This window comes from Staurois parvus, unplaced genomic scaffold, assembly GCF_062004578.1.
Source record: "Staurois parvus isolate SC_StPar_1 unplaced genomic scaffold, SC_StPar_1.0 ptg000346l, whole genome shotgun sequence".
Lineage (NCBI taxonomy): Eukaryota > Metazoa > Chordata > Amphibia > Anura > Ranidae > Staurois > Staurois parvus.
The window spans coordinates 4,596,129-4,615,986 of NW_028318142.1; the positions used below are offsets into that span (position 1 = coordinate 4,596,129).

At 41.4% G+C, this 19,858-nt stretch overlaps 1 protein-coding gene across 3 annotated transcripts in view; it reads right to left on the reverse strand.

Moving 5' to 3' along the window:
• The window catches only part of PRKCZ (protein kinase C zeta), a 358,451-nt gene that overhangs the window by 12,117 nt on the left and 326,476 nt on the right, over window positions 1–19,858 (reverse strand). The window lies entirely within an intron of this gene.

Below are 19,858 nucleotides of genomic sequence, written 5' to 3' on the forward strand. Positions count from 1 at the left end.
GACCTCACCTGTCCCAGTACTCAGCAATTCAGCTCCCATTAATCAAAGCAGCATTGCCAAGAAAGTTCTGACAGCTGGAGCTGTCAAACTATAGCAGTCTGGAAATGTTTATCAACTTCATTGCTCAAGAAAACAAGAAACATTTTTTCATTTTGTATCTGTTTGACATCATCTGTAGATCAAAGTGAATTCCTTTGATCTGCAGATGAATAATTTATTTTATTTATTTCAGGTACTTGTATAGCACCGTCAATTTACGCAGATATTGTACATTCACATCAGTCCCTAACCCTCAAGGGGCGTACAATCTAAGGTTCCTAACTCACATTCATACATACACATACTAGGGCCAATTTAGACAGAAGCCAATTAGCCTACCAGCATGTCTTTGGAGTGTGGAAGGAAACCGGAGTACCCGGAGGAAACCCACGCAGGCACAGGGAGAACATGCAAACTCCAGGCAGGTGGTGCCATGGCTGGGATTCAAACCAACGACCCTAGTACTGCCAAGGGGAAGTGCTAACCATTTAGCCACTGTGCTGCCCATAATTAAAGAAACCTGACAAAAAAAAAAAGTTTTGTTTTTTGAATGAAATGTTCCTTTGTTTAACCCCCTTATTAATCCTTAGTTTACTCTAATCAGCCTGAATTAACCACTTCCTGACCACCTTATAGCAGAACACTGCTGCAGGGTGGCAGGGTTGCGCACAATCACGTGTATATACGTAATTTTTCATTTCCAGGTAGGGGGCGCACATGCTGCCCTACTCATGCCACTACTGCTGGCTACAGATGCTGATCACCGGGTCCCAGCCGGAGATTCCCTGCCAGCACCCGGGGATTGCCGAGTATCAATTGCAAGGAAGAGGCCTATGTGTAAACAACACAGGTCTCTCTCCTGCCATCAGTAACATGCTGCTGTGTATTTCTCTGCACAACAGAGAAATACACAGCAGTATGTCTCCCCAGTAAAAAAAAATAAAAAAAAAAGCACACATGGTAAAATGGCACACAGTTAACCCTTTGATTGCCCCAGATGATAACCCCTTCCTGCCCACTGTCGTTTCCCCGAAAATAAGACCTACCCCAAAAGTAAGACCTAGTACTATTTTTGAGAATTGCTGAAGTATAAGACCTACCCTGAAAATAAGACCTAGTTGTGATCAGCTGTTCCACCACCTCAGGCACTGGCCCTGTGTACACCAATATCAACTGTCTCCTATAAACACAGAAGCGTGGCTTTTGTGTTTCCAAGTGACAATTCCTCTTCTAGGTAACAGCACCATCTGCTCCCACAGAACCCCCCTACCTCTGTACTCACTGTGGGACAGGGAATGAACAGATATCTGAGGGTGCAGTGTGTTTAGGGGTGGGGCGGGCATCTTATCCTGCAGCCTAATGCATAGAAGCCAATGACCCAGGGGCGATCACCACCAGTGGGGAAGAGGCGGAGTGGTGAGTGCACTTGGTACACTGTGTGGGAAGATAGGACCCGAAGCTCAATTCTGCATCCCCTGCAACTCACCCCTGCACCCTGTCTGTGGCTCATCTCTGCACCCTGTTTGAAACTCACCTGTCAATTCACCCCTGCAACACCTGACTGCAGCTCACAACTGTCATCAGCCGGCCCGCTCTCTAGTAACCCTCATCCACAACTGCCTGCAGCTCACCTCTGCACCCCCTGTCCACACCTGGACATTAAAAAAATAAGACCTACCCCGAAAATAAGACCTAGTGTGTTATTTTGAGCCAAAAAAAATATAAGACAGTGTCTTATTTTCAAGGAAACATGGCTAGTACAGTGTCAGTGCTTTTTATTAGCACCGATCACTGTATTAGTGTCATTGGGATATCAGTGGCAGTTCTCCCCCAGTGTCAAAATGGCCACCACAGTCCTGCTAGAAGTCGCTGAATGCTAGTATAAACAAAAAAAATCCCAGTGTATATACTGCCATTTGTAGACGCTATAACTCACGTAAACCAATTAATTAACATGTATTGGGATTTTTTTTTTTTTCTTAGACAAGAAAATGTAGTAGGATACATTCTGGCCTAAATTTATGACGAGATGTGATTTTAAATTTTTTTTACTGGACATGTTTAATAGCAGAAAGTAAAAAATATTGTTTTTTTTAAAATTGTCGGTCTTTGTTTAGAACGCAAAAAAAAACAAAAACGCACAGGTGATGAAGTACCACCAAAAGAAAGCACTATTTGTGGGAAAAAAGGATATAATTTAATTTGGGTGCAGCATTGCATGACTGTGCAATTGTCAGTTAAAAAACGCAGCGCCGTGTCTCAAAAAAATGGCCTGGTCAGGAAGGGGGGTAAATTCTGTGGAGGGAAAGTGGTTAAAGTGTTAGTAAAGGCACACACACACACTTCACTACATTTGATTGACAGCAGCATACGCCCTATGTGAAGAGGAAGCGAGAGGAGAAAAGATGCAGCCGTGCAGAGTGCTGATCTCTTCTCCCCTCTTTATGTTTTTGCAATAACCACTTGCCTATCGGGCACTTTTACCCCCTTCCTGCCCAGGCCAATTTTCAGCTTTCAGTGCTGTCGCACTTTGAAGGACTTTAGCAATTTTTTTCACACAAATAGAGCTTTTTTTTGGTGGTCTTTAATCACCACTGGGATTTTTTGTACTATAAATGAAAAAAAAGACCGAACATTTTGGGGGGGGGGGGGGGGGGGTTTCTTTGTTTCTATGTGCGTTGATGAGGCTGCATTGATAGGCAGCACTGATGGGCACTGATGAGGAGGCACTGATGAGGCTGCACTGACAGGTGGCAACGATGGGCACTGAAAGGCAGCATTGACGGGCACATTGGCAGCACTGATAATCAGTGCACGTTCTGGGAGGACGTCATATGATGCCCTCCCAGAACTGGACGAATGCGCTGTAGCCGTCATTCAGTGGTTAAGGTAAAAAAACATTTTTAGGTTTAGTATCACTTTATTTTCCTGCTGATTTTTTTCTGTTAGTTTTGATTTTATTAACTAATAATATTTAAACTTGTTTTGTTCACTAAGATAATATTTTTACACCTTATATATTTACAAATTTCACATTTGTGAATAACTTTGCAATGCTTTGTACCAGAATCATAATTTTAGTGTCATTTAATGCAGAGCAAATTACAAAATAAAATGTGCATTGTGCAGGAATACTATTTATTTTTAAACGAACACTGCTCCAAAAAAGAAAAAAGTACATATTGTTATATTCAATTGTTTAAATGCTTGTCTGCCGTCCTATAGCAGACGTACTGCTACAGGATGGCAGGGCTGTGTAAAACCACGTATATATACGTGGTTAGCATTTCTGGGTAGGGGGCGCGCGCCCGCCCTCAATGCGCCGCTATTGGCTGATTGGAATGTCAATTGCTGGGTCCTGGTGATTCCCGACCGGGACTTGGTGATCGTTGGTAGTGCTGAGAGGGGAGAGACCTGGGTGTAAACAACACAGATCTCTCTCCTGTCAGCATGCACACGCTGCTTTGTATCTCTCTGCACAAAGCAGCATGTCTCCCTAGTAAAAAACACTCACAGCACACAATGTAAAACACAGCACATGGTTAACCCTTTGATCAGATGTTAACCCCTTCCTGCCCAGTATCATTAGTGCAGTGTCAGTGCTTTTCACTAACACCAGTGGCCGTTAGTCAGTTCCCCACAGTGTCAGAATACCCGCTGCAGTCCTTTACTAGTATAAACAAAACAAATCCAGTATATATACCGCCATTTGTAGACACTAACTTTCATGTAAACCAATTGATATACACTTATTGGGATTTTATTTTAGCAGACGTAGCAGAATACATGTCGCCCTAAATTTAAGGATTGCGGAAAAAAATATTGTTGCAAGGCATTATTCACAAAAAGAAAGTTGTGTTTGTCCTTAAAAAAATAATATACAATTAGGTCCATATATATTTGGACACTATTTATCAAAACATATTCAAGCTATGGTTATATGATGGATATGGGATGAAAATGCACACTCTCAGGTTTAATTTGAGGGTATTACAGCTCTTAAGAGTAGCTATCCCCCCTTTTTCAAGGGACCAAAAGTAATTGGACAATGGAATCATGGCCAGGTGTGGGCTACTTCATTATTTCTTCATAAATTAAGCAGGTAAATGGTCTGGAGTTGATTCTAAGTGTGGTATTTGCATTTGGAATCTATTGCTGTGCACCTACATCATGCGATCAAAGAAACTGTCCATGCAAGTGAAAGAGGCCATTGTAAGGCTTCAAAAGTGAAACAAATCCATCAGAGAGATAGTAGCAACATTAAGAGTGGCCAAATCAACAGTTTTGAAGGAAAAGAAGTGGAATATTCTGCAATGACCGAGTTAATCACCTGATCTCAACCCAATTGAGAATGCATTTCACTTGCTGAAGGCAAAACTAAAGGCAGAAAGACCCACAAAGAACAACTGAAGACAGCTGCAGTTAGAGCCTGGCAAAGAAAGGAGGAAACCCAGTCCATGGGTTCCAGACTACAGGCAGTCATTGCCAGTAATGAATTCTCAACAAAATATTAAAAATGAATATTTTATTTATGATTATATTTATTTGTCCAATTACATTTAAGCCTCTGAAAATGGAGGGACTGTGTATAAAAATGGTTGCAGTTCCTAAAATTTGTACTTGATATTTAGGTTCAACCCCTTGAATTAAAGCTGAAAGTCTGCACTTCAAATTCATTTGGATTGTTTCGTTTTAAGTTATTCTGGTGGCATACAGAGCCAAAAGTACAAAAAATTGTGCTTGTGTCTAAACATATATGGACCTAACTGTATGTATTAAACACTAAAGTGTTACTAAACCCATGCCACTATATCTGGTCTCCCACAGTACACACAGCATGGAAGTGCAATTATTTTAGTAAATATAAACTGCTATATACTTTCTCATCAGCAGTATATAGCAGTCTTGTGACTTCACGCAGTGTCCAGCTGAGCACTGGTTAAAGCTTGTAGAGGAGTTTTCATTCTGCTCTGACTGTCCTATGAGGCTATATAACCCCTGACCCTCTGTCTGGACAGTGCTGATTGGCCCTGTGCTGATCACATGCACCCTCCCAAAGAAAGAAAAAACTCTAGCCATACACACTAAACTGAGCATGTGCAGAGTGACTCCTAGAGCTCTGTACTATTAGCAGATGGCTTGGGGACAGTAGAAGGGGAGAATCAGAAAAGACAGGATCAAACAGCCTTTTTACACAATGCAGAGGATTGACCCTTAGTTTCCACAGTGAGTATAACAAGCATGTTTTACTGCATATATAGACTGATTTTAAGTAATAGCAAAGTTATCGCCGATTGAACTGGCCCATACCAGAAATGTAAAAATTGCTCTGGTCCTTGCACATACATACTATATATTCACACCACAGGAATATGAATATATACAGGACACTCACAGAGGGGATCTCCCTTTCTGCTAGAATGACCGAAACCAATGTGTAAAACATCACTTCTGAGTCCTGGTGTCCCTTTCCCTAGCCAGTATGGCTGGGAAGAAGCTAATGGAATGTAATCTACACTCCATTAGTTGTACTGGAGGCCAGGTGAGACATCGGGGGTATTTTACACCCCTGATGTCTCATTAAAGAGAACCATCACATAGGGGACTTTTTTTTCCCCTATGTGGTGAAAAAAATAAAAATGTTTGAGCCCCCTCTACCATACAATGGACGTGTCGATTGCACTACACACATTACATATCGACACACACCTGAGGGAGAGAAAATACTAGGCCCATTCATGGTTAACTGTAAACTGATGACCTGTAGGAGCTTTAAAGGACAACCTATGGAAAATATAGGGTATCAAAGTTTGTCGTTTCACAGGCACACACAATTTTAGGGCTTGGCATGTTGGGTATCTATTTACTCAGCGCAGCCTCATCTAAAATAATTTTTTTTAAACATGTGCTGTGTTATACTTTGTGAAACACAGGCGATGGAAACCACAGATTGTGGTGAAGAAAACCACATGTAAAAACTTGCACAGAAAACGTGTCAAAGAATAGAAAAGATTGCTTAATTTAGAGAAAAACAAACAGCTAACTATTAAATATAGTTCATTACACAAGTTCATTCAAACCAGGGGTGCAATAAACAATGGTTTGCAGTTTCACCATTGAGGTTATAGCCATTAGATCAGGAAAGATATAAAAAATGAGTCCGGGGTGAGTAATAAGGCATGTATACCAGCAAGATGTAATTTTACTATTACTCCTGTCACAATGAAGCCGTATCCTCCCCTCATGGAAAAAGCTTTTCTACTATTCTGATCCATGTTTGGCAGACATACCACCAGAGATGTAGACAGAAGCAGTGTCTGAGTATGTGGATCTCCCAATCTCCAGCACAGACTGCCTGTATTCCAAGCATAGGTGGCTGACTCCATTTACATTCAAAGGGAAGAGTCACAGGCAAAGATCACACAACAAAGAGCTTTAATAAGCAAGAATATTAAAAAGAATTTATCATGAGAAGCAAGTCTGCTTAGAAGACCTGAGGCTTAATACTTATTGCGTTGTGCACAACCCTCACCCCCACCAGATTGATGTAATGACGCAATACGGTGTAAGTCAGCCACAAGGAAGAGCAATGCTTGAGTGTGTTAATGTGGAGGGTGTGAAGATTTCTATAGTTTCGTAGTCTGAATCTGCATATTAGCACAAGTACTAGGATTCAGAACTCATATTGTAGGTTCTTCTGCAACTTGTGTGAAATCTAGTTATTGCAGTGGCTCTGAAAAAGCAAAGCTAAAATAGTGAGGAAATACTGAGCATCACAATTATGGCTGAAGTGTTGTATTACTCTTCATATATCCCAGTGTCCACTTAGCTGGGCAGCCATGGTGCCCAGGACTGAATTGCACCAAAACATAAGTAAAACCTATATTGAGCTTCAGGTATAATAAAACGTATTTTAGGGGAAAAGGTTTTTATTGGACATTGAAACCACAATGTTACATAAGGGTGTTGAAACAGTCATATCTGCAGACATTCTGACTGCCCTCCAGCACCTCTAACAGCAGTGAGCTCCATAACCACTGACTGATAAGAGATCATACCATGTGAATAAGCAGTTTCACTATGCAAGAATTAAACAAAACTTTTATATGCAAAAGCTTTAGCACACCCCCATTATTCCAGTTTTTATTGAGATTGTATAACCTCAAATGGTACAAAGGTAAGCAGTTTAGAGTAAAACGTAGTTGTAGACCCCATCTACCTGGTGAAATGAAAATGAATCCAACTACATAAAATGTACCAGTTTTACCTGCAGTCTTCTCTACATCCATTCAAAGTGCTGAATTTATAAAGCTTGTCTAAGAGTTTAAAAAAAAAAAAAAAAAAGGGGGGGGGGTGTAGAGCTAAAAGTACACACTGCAGAGCTCAGTGAGGAGAGCTCTGAGAGGTTGGAAGGGACACCCCCCCCCCACAGAAACAGTGCTGAGGCAGTCAATCTGCTGGAGGTCCCTCCCCGTCAACATTTTTCTCTTGGTGTCAAAAAAACTTGTCAGAAGTGATTCATGCTAATAGCAGAGGTAGGAGACAGACTGAAATTACACTTTGGATTGACACAAGTACACACTATATAGGGATATGCTCTGTTCATATTTACTGTCTGAGGTTTACAACCAACAACAAAAACTGAAAAATGATGTACATTTCAGAGTTATACAAAAAAGCCTTTTTCAGGGAATAAGTAACGGATTAACAAGTCACAGTTCTGCAGCAATGTAAGTAAATTAAGCCATGAAGGTTTATGCTAACAGTTCCTAAGGTTGTCCCAACTTTTGTGATTGCGTACAAGCTCTCTGTTTGTATAAAAGCTGCGTCAAAACAGACTGTTACTATACCCTCTTTAAGTAAAACTTTAATTTTTTAGTTTTAGATAGAGTTGAGATGGATTAGAGCATCAGCCAGGCTTTTATTGCTGTCTGTACCTCCATTAGGTAGATTCATCCTATTTGTTCTGTTTACTGTTGTAAAAGAAAATAAAAAAAAAGAAATAGATGGGAAATATTCCAAAGGGAGAAACCCAAGGGATATCTCTAATATTGGGGGGGGGTTTCCTCTCACTTCCTTGTTTTGACTATGGGACAGAAAGTGATGGTAAATCTCCCCAATGGGATGGCAAAAAAACAGACAGGGTTATAGCCCTCCCTTACTTTATCCAAAATGTAAGCAAAGGGTTTTGCCTATAGTTCTATTTTCAGCAGGATGTGGATAGTATTGTACTGCTGGAAGTAGTATATTGCTCTCAAAATGGCGAGAAAAAGGCAATTAGCAAAGACAAACCATTAGCCCTTAAAAAATAAGGTCTTTCCTTTAGAGAAATTGCAAAGAAAGTCAAGGTGTGTGCAGCTTTCTACACCATTAGAAGGCACTAGGAAACAGACAGGAGGAGGTCTGGCAGACCCAAAGCCACAACAGAATCAGAATGCATGTCTCAGAGTCGACAGCTTGCTCACACGACAAAAGCTTCAAGCACAGCTTACAGGGATTGTGCAGCTTTAATTTTTAATTAAAATAATAAACAGGTCATACTTCCCAGTTCTGTACTGTGGTTTTGCACAGTACAGCCCCAATCCTCCTCTTCTGGGGTCTCCCACAGAGTACTCATCATAGGAAGCCGTTTTCTATGTGGGCCCTTATTCATGCTCAATTCCAAGCCAGGCTGTTTGCATCTGCTCAGAAGCACAACCTGGCTCGGCCCTGCCCTCTGCTCTCAGTTTTCACTGACAGCAGCAGGAGCCAGTGGCTCTCACTGCTCTCAGCCAAGCCTGTGGATGAGGGGAGCAGAGCTGTTGCAGATGTGCACAGTGCTGAATCGAAATCATGCTCAGGTAATTATTGGGGGAGGTGGGCTGTAGGGTACTATTAAAAGGTTTTTTACCTTAATGCACATAGTGCATTATGGTAAAAAACCTTTACTCTCAGTTGCAGTTGTGAAGAGAAGACTGAGCTGCAAATCTGAAGGTTGAGTGGCTATAAATAAGGCTTCCCTGGGCCATGAAGCACTGCCAATGGACAACTGGAAGAATACCTTATGGACCAATGAATCAAAATTTGAGGTCTTAATTTTTTTTTATAGGCATGGTTTTGTACGCTGGGGAGTAGGTAATAGGATGCTTGCTCGGTGTGTGACACCAACTGTCAAACGTGGAGGAGGAAGAGTGAGTGGCACCCTGAACCAAAAACGACTACCACAGCATTTTGCAGCGCCATGCAGTACACTCTGGAATATGCCTAGTTGGTTAGGGGTTCATCCTACAGCAAGATAATGACCCAAAACATTCCTCCAGGCTGTGTCAGAACTACCTTACAAGAAAATAAGATGTTAGGTTTCAAATCATGGAATGACCAGCAAAGTCTCCAGACTTAAAGGATAAGTTCAACCTTTATAAAAAAAAATATAAATGCACATTTTTGGCAGGTAAAAAAATGTGCAGTTGCTATATGTTTTGTTTTGGGAGCCTGTAAAGTATTGCACCAGCAATCAGCTGATCGCTGGTGCCATGCATGACTCCTGCAGACCTGTCAGTGTATCTGTGTGCTCGTATATTGTACGGGAAAGTAGATCTACTCTGACAGAAAGAATCAATAAACTACCACAGCACCAAAACAACATACCTCAGACGTAGAAACAAGGTTCAGCAACTAAACTATGCATAAAATCATAGGAAAGCACAAAAAATGGCAGCAGGTGCTCTGAAATATTTAGCTGTAGGAGGCGGCAGTAGTGTATGCAGGCAACAGTGAAGCATGGAGGAGGTTCATAGCAGGTTTGGGGCTGCATTTCTGCAAATCAGGGAGGCGTGTGATGGGCCCCAGATTTATTTGCAGCAGGACAACGACCCCAAACATGCAGCCAATATCACTGAGAACTATCTTAAGTGTAAAAAAGAACGATACCTTGTGCAAGTGAACCTAGAAGAATTGATGCTGTTTTAAAGGCAAAGGGTGGTCACACCAAAATATTAATTTTCTCCATTTTGTTTATGATAAAAAAAATAAACATTCTTTACAGCATATTATCAAACCTACCTAAAACCTGCACAGTAGTGTATGTATATATACATATACGTAGAGGGGTTGATTTACTAAAACCGGAGTGCAAAATCTGGTGCAGCTCTGCATTGAAACCAATCAGCTTTTTTTGGGGGGGTCAAAGCTTAACTGAATAAGCCGAAGTTAGAAGCTGATTGGCTACCATACACAGCTAGACCAGATTATATACTCTCCAGTTTTAGCAAATCAACACTGTGTGTGTGTATACACACACACAATCTCACAGAAGTGAGTCCACCCCTCATATTTTTGTACATATTTTATTATATCTTTTCAGGTGACAACACTGAAGAAATGACACTTTGTAAAGTAGTGAGTGTACAGCTTGTATAACAGTGTAAATTTGCTGTCCCCTCAAAATAACTCAACACACAGCCATTAATGTCTAAACCGCTGGCAACAAAAGTCAGTACACCCCTAAATGAAAATGTCCAAATTGGGCCCAACGTGTCAGTATTCTGTGTGGCCACCATTATTTTTCAGCATGGCTTTAACCCACTTGGGCATGGAGTTCACCAGAGCTTCACAGGTTACCACCGGAGTCCTCTTACACTCCTCCATGATGACATCACGGAGCTGGTGGATGTTAGAGACCTTGCGCTCCTCCATCTGGGATGCCCCACAGATGCTCAATAGGGTTTAGGTCTGGAGACATGCTTGGTCAGTCCATTACCTTTACTCTCAGCTTCTTTACCAAGGCAGTGGTCATCTTGGAGGTGTGTTTGGGGTTGTTATGTTGGAATACTGCCCTGCGGCCCAGTCTCCAAAGGGGGGGGGGATCATGCTCTGCTTCAGTATGACACAGTAAATGTTGGCATTCCCTCAATGAACTGTAGCTCCCCAGTGCTGGCAGCATTCATTCAGCTCCAGACCATGACACTCCCACCACCATGCTTGACTGTAGGCAAGACACACTTGTCTTTGTACTCCTCACCTGGTTGCCGCCACACATGCTTGACACCATCTGAACCAAATCAGTTTATCTTGGTCTCGTCAGACCACAGGACATGGTTCCAGTAATCCATGTCCCTAGTTTGCTTGTCTTCAGCAAACTGTTTGCGGGCTTTCTTGTGCACCATCTTTAGAAGAGGCTTCCTTCTGGGATGACAGCCATGCAAACCACTTTGATGCAGTGTGCTGTGTATTGTCTGAGCACTGACAGGCTGAACCCACCCCCACCCCTTCAACCTCTGCAGTAATGCTGGCAGCACAAGTCTATTTCCCAAAGACAACCTCTGGATATGATGCTGAGTACGTGCACTCAACTTCTTTGGTCGACCATGGCGAGGCCTGTTTTGAGTGGAACTTGTCCTGCTAAACCACTGTATGGTCTTGGCCATTGTGCTGCAGCTCAGTTTCAGGGTCTTGGCAATCTTCTTATAGCCTGGGCCATCTTTATGTAGAGCAACAATTCTTTTTTTCAGATCCTCAGAGAGTTCTTTGCCATGAGGTGTCATGTTGAACTTCCAGTGACCAGTATGAGAGAGTGAGAGCGATAACACCAAATCTAACACACCTGCTCCCCATTCACACCTGAGACCTTGTAACACTAACAAGTTACATGACACTGGGGAGGGAAAATGGCTAACTGGGCCCAATTTGGACATTGTCACTTAGGGGTGTACTCACTTTTGTTGCCAGCGGTTTAGACATTAATGGCTGTGTGTTGAGTTATTTTGAGGGGAGAGCAAATTTACACTGTTATACAAGCTGTACACTCACTACATCACATTGTAGCAAAGTGTCATTACCTCAGTGTTGTCACATGAAAAGATAGAATAAAATATTTACAAAAAAAAAAAAATTATATATATATATATATATATATATACATACATACATACACGTATAGATTTTCCATTTTCTAATGTAGGAGTAAATTTAAAAAGTACAGCAAAAAATTTGAATCACTGACAGTGATATATTAAATTTAAGAGCTTAAAACATTACAATGAGAAAATGTATAATGTGTTGTAAATGAATTCATGTTTGTCTTCATTTACAGATCTGAGAATGCCTCTGTGCAGATGACCTAATCCTCACTTATGATTGGCTGCTGCACAATTCAGCTGTAAGGACATTGAAAATAAATAGCATTAGGAGATGTCATTTATTAGGTATGGAAAATAAGATGATCACTCCCTATATTTATCCTATATGTGTGTGACTAAGCTCACTTACAAAACATGGATGCGGTCTACCATATATAGCACAGCTGTTTAAGAGGAAATTGTACAACTGCTCAACTAGATTTTAGCGAACAACCATTTCCTACCAATTTACCTAATAAACTAAATGAGAAGGCTGTTCTGGAAAGCATTAAGATTAAAATTATACAAATATATATAATTATTCAAGCAGGTCACTGTTTAAGACCTCACACACCAGACCACAGCATGGAAGTCACAAATTGTGTTAAAGGGACAGATGCAACTATGTATAAAGTAGACAACATGATACTGATTGCTGATTGTGTTTTGTGGTTTGTGGTTTTTCCCTTGCCTCCTTTGCCCGGCACTAGTACAGATTTACTGAAGCATACACAACATGTCTTAAGTCTCACAGCGGCCATTTTGATAGCTCCAATGGCAAGAAGGAAACACGAGAGGCATGGAGACAGAGTGCAAGCATCTTCACCTTGAAAAGTAGAGTATACTGCTTTAAAATTGTTGTCTGATGTCACCTTGTCCTCAATTATCAAAAGGGCTATACACTGTTAACCACTTCCCACCGGCCAAACGCATATATATGGCCTCTCGGCAGGAGGGTATGAATGTTGAATGGCCACACATATGCGGCCTTGTTTAACCTCCCTGGCGAGTGTGGCTCGCGGTTGATCTTCAGTATCAAAATTGGTAAACCCGAGCTACACTCGGGATTACACTGTAGTGTGAGTAGTGTAATTTACCTTGTCCCTGTGATCCACCGATATCCTCCGGCCAATGCCAGCATTCGTCTTCGAGGTTCCCTTCCCTGCTAGAGCCGCGACACAGGGGGGCAGAACCGGCGGGAGATTCAAAAAAGTAAAAACATGACATACACACGATACATTGTAATCTGTTAGGATTACATTACTGTATTAAACCATTTCACCTCAGTTTTGTCCCTAGTGCTTTGTCCAGTGCCCTGCCTGCACTTTTACAGTTCTTTCTGCCTGGAAATTCCAAAAAGCATCCCTTTAGGTCAAAAGCGGTTTTAGACCGGCTAGAAAACAGTGATAGTGAATTGGAATCACTTGCAGAATTGAGCGATAGTGATTCGTGGGGAAATTTGTCATCAGACACTGAAATTTCCATGCAAAACAATGTACCGCTTTGACATTCAAAAATATTGACATAATCATACCGCCAGGGAGTTTAAACAACTTACCATGTTGAGAACAAGTACCCTGCTCGCTCCTGGCATGGTAACTGGCGGGGATTGGTAAGCTCCTCCCGATGCATACTTGCAATCGGGAGCTTTCCGATCATGTGACCGGCCAATCACAGCAGTCACATGACCCGAAAACCAGCCTCCACCTCCCAGCTTGTAGAATGCTTAAAAAGCCGGGAGGCGGTTGGAGAGAAAGGGTTAAGGTAGCCATACATGGCACAACTTTTTCCAATACCTGCTGAATTGCTCAGCACCACCTGGTTTGACAAATTAACCAGTCGCCGACCTACCATAGTATATATACTGTGGTGGGATGGCGCATGCAGGCACAATCCCGCACATACATGTCATTGGGCTTGCTCAGGCTAAGGGGGCGCTGCTGAAGCTCACAGCACCCCCCCATGACTACTGTGGATAGCAGCTCATGGTACTGGGCTGCTTAACAAAACTGTTATGAATGAATTTCATTCATAGCAGCTCTGCTTCTGATACTAGTGAGCTGTGATTCGCCCACAGCTATCACACAGTACCCGGGCCAATCACAGCACCCTGTATCATATGATTAGCTATAGCTAATTACAGATCACGAGTAACCACAGCTATCATGAATATAACTTATTCATGGCATTTCAAAGCATTGCTGAAACAAAGTTTTTTTTTTTTTTTAACATGCTGCCACCAGTCAGTCACGGCCACTCCAGTCATAGGATTACAACTTCAAAAAACTTGCCATGTCTCACTTTCCAAAAAGGGGTCATATAGGGGATATTAGTACTGTCCTGACCTTTCAAGGGCCATGAGTACATCAGGACTGATACATTTTCAAATATATATATATATACTGTACACCATAGTTTGTAGACGCTATAACTTTCACACAAACCAATCAATGTACACTTATTGGGATTTGGGACCCTGCTCACAAGAATCAGAAGAGACTGCTGATGACGTCTTTCCGGTCCGCTTGTTGGTTTCCCAGTGCATCCCGAGATATCCCATACCTGCAATGCCTCCAAAACAAAACTAAGCTAATTGAATAAAAGCCCCTCAAAAACTGCAGGTGCTGTTAGCGAGTGTTGTCAGACTTTTATGAAGGCTTTGGAGATGTTTTGAAGCATCAAGAAAAGGACATGGAGTATAACTTTTGAAGCAAAGCAAACACAGCGGTGTGAAAAGGACTGTAGAGTAACCATTTTAGTTAGTGAGAGGTGCTTTGATTAGCATTCAGAGTGCTTTAACCACCTCCTGCCCACCATATAAGGAAATGAAGGGCGCAAGGCAGTTCTCTCGTTCTGGGAGGACGTCATAAGACGTTCTCCCACTTTAACCGCGCGTGCACGGCTCCGGGGACGGGCAGCGTGATGAACGGAAAGAGCCAAAGACGTTGGCTCGGTCATGTGATCAGCTGTGTCCAATCACAGCTGATTGCATGTAAATAAGGAAATGCTGGTAATCGGCATGCCTCAGAGGGGACATGTACATTGATCATCAGGGCACTGATGATCAGTGTAGCCCCAGAAGTGCCACCTGTCAGTGTCCATCAATGCCACCTGCCAGTGCCTACCGGTGCACATAAATGCCACATATCAGTGTCCATCTGAGCTGCCTTTCAGTGCCGCCTAACAGTGCCATATATGAGTGGTGCCTTTCCGTGCTCATCAGTGATGCCTGTCAATGCCCATCAGTGCCACCTATCAGTGCCCATCACTGCAGCCTCATCAGTGAAGGAGAAAAATCACTTATTTACAAAATTTTGTAACAAAAACTAAGAAAAAACTTTTCAAAATTTTCATTTTTAGGTTTAGTAAAAAATAAAAAACCCAGAGGTGATTAAATACTACCAAAAGAAAGCTCTATCTCAAAAAAAAGTATAACAATTTCATATGAGTACAGTGTTGCATGACCGTGCAATTGTCATTCAAAGTGTGACAGCACTGAAAGCTGAAAATTGGCCTGGGCAGGAAGGGGGTATAAGTGCCCTGTAGGCAAGTGGTTAAAAAAGCATATCAAATGCCACATTTTGAAGAAAATGTAAATGAGGCCTAAAAGTCAAGCTGAGTGCAAAAGTGCACTAATAGTAAGGAGTGAATATGTTTTTATACATTCTTTCCTAATGCTAAATCTTACTTGGGCTTGTCTTATGCACTTTTGATGTTTATTGGCCTTTGATATCAGGGTGGATAAAAATAGTTTGTTTTTTTTTTAAATTGGATTTTTAAAATTTCACCACTTCCATACCGGGCACTTTTACTCCCTTCCTGCCCAGGCCAATTTTCAGGTTTCAGCACTCTCACACTTTGAATGACAATTGCGCGGTCATACAACATTGTACCCAAACTAAAATTTTATCATTTTCTTCACACAACTAGAGCTTTCTTTTGGTGGTATTTAATCACCGCTGATTTTGGAAGAAAAAAAAAAAACCACGTATTCTTAGTTTCTGTTATAAAAGTTTGCAAATAAATAATTGTTCTTCAGAAATTTAGGCCAAGATGTATTCTGCTACATGTCTTTGGTGAAAATAACCCAAATTAGGATGTATTATTTAGTTTGTAGGAGAGTTCACAAACTATGGTATAGATCTGAAAATTGATCAATCCTGAAGTACTGACAGCCAATCTAATTTCTTGGGGTCCAAGAATGTCAGGACAGTACAGATATCCCCCAAATGACCCCTTTTTGCAAAGTAGACAGTCCGACGTACTTCATAAGAGGCATGGCGAGTTTTTTGAAGCTGTAATTTTTTTGTCATAATTTTTCGGAAATTAAGAAAAAAATTTTCATTTTTTTTTTTTACATACTGTCACCAGTGCAGTACAGAGTCATCATATAACTGGCATGGCGGTGATCAGGGAAACTGACTGGTGACCGTGTAAAAGAAAATGTATTTTTTTTTTTACATTTTTTTCTCTTTTTTAAAGATTTTTTTCACATTTCACTATGACCAAGTAGTACAATGTTACCATAGTAACATTGTACTACTTTGGGGAAGTGATTTATTTTTTTGCACAAATTTGCTTATAGCAAATAATTACTTTGCTATAAGCAAGCATTTATCTGAATGAAATCGATTCATTCAGGATTTTTTTTTCCTTAACTGTGATTTGGCCACAGCTAATCACATGACACAGCTGGGCTGTGATTGGCCCAGCTTGTGCATGTGATTGCTGTGACCATTCACAGCTAGCCACACTTGTATACAATGGATGGCATGATAGGAAGCCATCCATTGTATACAACTGTCATGTGACCTGCTATGATTGGTCACAGCAGGTCACATGGTATCGGCAACAGGGCTGGTACTCAGATCTGTCATCAGCCGTGTCCGAGGCACACGGCCAGTGACAGATTGCGCCGCTGCGCGGCTCTGCGGGCATGCAAACTGGGCATGCCCGAAAGGAAGCCATATGGCGTCCACCCGGAGCGGTGAGGGTTTTTGCTGGCCGCCATAGGCCAGACGGGAACCGGTTAAATCAGATGCTTTTGATTTAAATTGGATTTCTTTGATTTTTATCAAATTTATTTTAATAAAATGCTTTTGGAGTAAAAATCTATCTAAAAAGGTAGTTTTCTATTTAAGATACATTGATAATTGAGTTAATTCAGCATGAAATGGAGCTTAGTTATATAGCATGAGGCTGTATATTCTGCAATATTTACATTTTTGGTAAACTAATTCAATGAATCCAAGCTCTGCACGCTGAGATAACATGCACTGCATTGATGCATTCACACAATTTCACAGTAAACATGAGAAAAAAACATGAAACAAAAGAATTTGAGTCGTTCTCCAGCTATGTTTGATTAACCTAAAATCTGTTCTGAAATCGCCGTTTTACTAACCTGACAGCTTATTATTCTAAAAAGGAAACCTTCATTCGGTTTGCAAATATTAAAGATTCGAACTACCAGCAAGAATTAGTCGGATTCCTTACATTTAAAGAGCACCTGTCATTTTAGATCCATCATGGCAGCGCCCGTTAGCAGGCATCCACTCACCTGCTGCCGCCATGTCCACCTTGTTGTGTCTCTGCCGCATCACCAGCCGTCCCATGAATGTGAATGGGACTGTCGGTGAGTCAACAGTGGGTCAGAGGAGCTGCTGCAGAACCAAGATGACCATTGCTCTTTAAAAATTATGATTTAAAACAAGACTTTTCAATAGTGATTTAAATCCAATCCACCCTGCCTGATATCTTTGGATATAACAATTACTTCTTATCTCTCCCCCCACCCTTTTTTTCTTTTCTGACCTGTTGGAGATTGTGCAATTATTTTCTTATTAGAGAGGTGAGTAAGCTCACAGTGTTTGAGCCTCAGCCTCGACTCCTCATTATACCCCTGGCTCATCAACAGGCCAGCTTCCCTGTCTCCACAGCTGAGGCCCCGATGGACATCTCTGCTGTAGGTTTCTTTTGACATTAGGAACAGTAGTTTTTCTTTAGTGTGGACAATCGATTCACCGTGACCAGTTGTAACTTAATTTTATACATGTGTTCCCTTCTGTGTTTTTTTTTTCTGTGCATTTTATTTTTCCTTTTCAGAGGTAGTCTATTGTATTTGACCTCATGATTTAATTTCAGACACCCTGTCAGCAACATCAAATTCCTGATGAAATGAACTATGTTTCATGAAGCACATTGAGATTATGATGTAACTATAACATCTTCTGTTTCCAGTGCATTTCCTGTATTGGAACTATTTTTATCTTAAGGTTTTCAATAAAGTTGTTGACTTTTACATTTTATACACAGTTTTTGTACAATCTCCAACAAAATCCCAGGGGCAATTGTTCTTTGACTTCTTTGTAAGTGTATTTTGGATGGAGGTACCTGAGCCTTTGTGGTAGAGGTAGAAGTCATAGGTAACCCTTGTGAAGGGTGGGTTAATGGCTTTTACGGTGGTACTGTACAGATTCCAGCAAAGAACAGAGAATTAAAACTAACATACACTGATAGATTTTCATGACAGGTGCACAATTGGTGCACCTGTCAGAAGTGGTCAGGGGCAGGTTCTATTTCAGCCCCATGATACTTTACAGCAGCAGAGAGAGAAATGTATGGATGAATCTAAACTACTGTTGTAAATTTGTTTCATTGCTCTTGTTCAGCTCTGCCTTGCTGTGTGACAGAAATTATGAAAGTATTTTTAAATTCTAGTATAAAAAGAATGTAGCATATCTTCCAAGGTTCCTTGTGTGCTGTCCTTTTATCATAATTCTGGTGATCCTCGAATGCAGAGTCTTTCTGGAGCCATCCCGATGCATGCACTACTGGCCAGGTTAATGCAGAAACCAGACAGCTCAAACCACTTCCCACTGTTGAATGACAAGGGCTCCAGTCTATGGAATCTCCACAGATGAGCGCATGAGTGTAACCCCTATGTACTTATTAAGCTGTAGGAAAGCCAGAACATTTAATAACATGTATGAATAGTTAAACACAATCAATGTGTTTGAAGGTAAATCTAGCCTCGGGTTCCCATGCATTAAAAGCAGTTGGGAGCTGGCCGTGCTTACCCTCACTCCAGCGCACGCACTGACTGGGGAGCCACATGTCAATGCACACAGAATTTCAATAGACGGTGAAACACTGGCTAAACAAAAATAGAAAAACTAGAGAAAAGGCTCTACTGAGTTTATCTTTTACTACCCACTCTGCAGAGATTGAAATTGCTTACTATGAAACTAAATAAGACCCTGAACTCTGCATTCTCATGTCTGAAGATCAGAAGAGTGTGCTCTGAGTAGCTAGATCTGAATGTAGAGAGCAGCAGACAGCACATCCCCCTCCATAGGTACCAGAGAACTGCAGCCAGACAATCTGATGGTGATCTCCCACTGGATACAAGTCAGCCAGCCAGGCAATGCAGTGGAAATGACCTCAGTTCAGCCGAGCATCCTTGCTCGCACAAATAAATACCAGCAAAACAAATAGATGTGTAATGAGATGTCTGTTTCCTAGCAGTAATCTTGGCACTTGTTGGTTTACAGGAAAGCAAGCCTCTGTTACACTAGGGAGACTGTTCTGTAATTAACTCCTCAGCTGCCTGGCCAGTCTGGAGCAGGCTGAGCAGTAACAACCCCGTAGGGGGCAATGGGCATGCAAATACACTGAAAGATCCCTATTCAATGACAACAGACAAATGTCCAGCCCTTGATCCCTATACAGAGGCTGCGTCCAGTGTCCATATATTTGATCACTGCAGCCCCCCTCCTCTGTACATAATTACATGCTCAGCATATCTTCATTTATATGAAGGTGGAATTGTGGGCAAAATACAAAAGAACATATGAGGCAATATGTCACTAGAATTAGCACAGAAGTGTTTGTTTTTCGGAGTTCTCCCTGTAACATTTTGTTACCTATCGATCCTGCTAGTA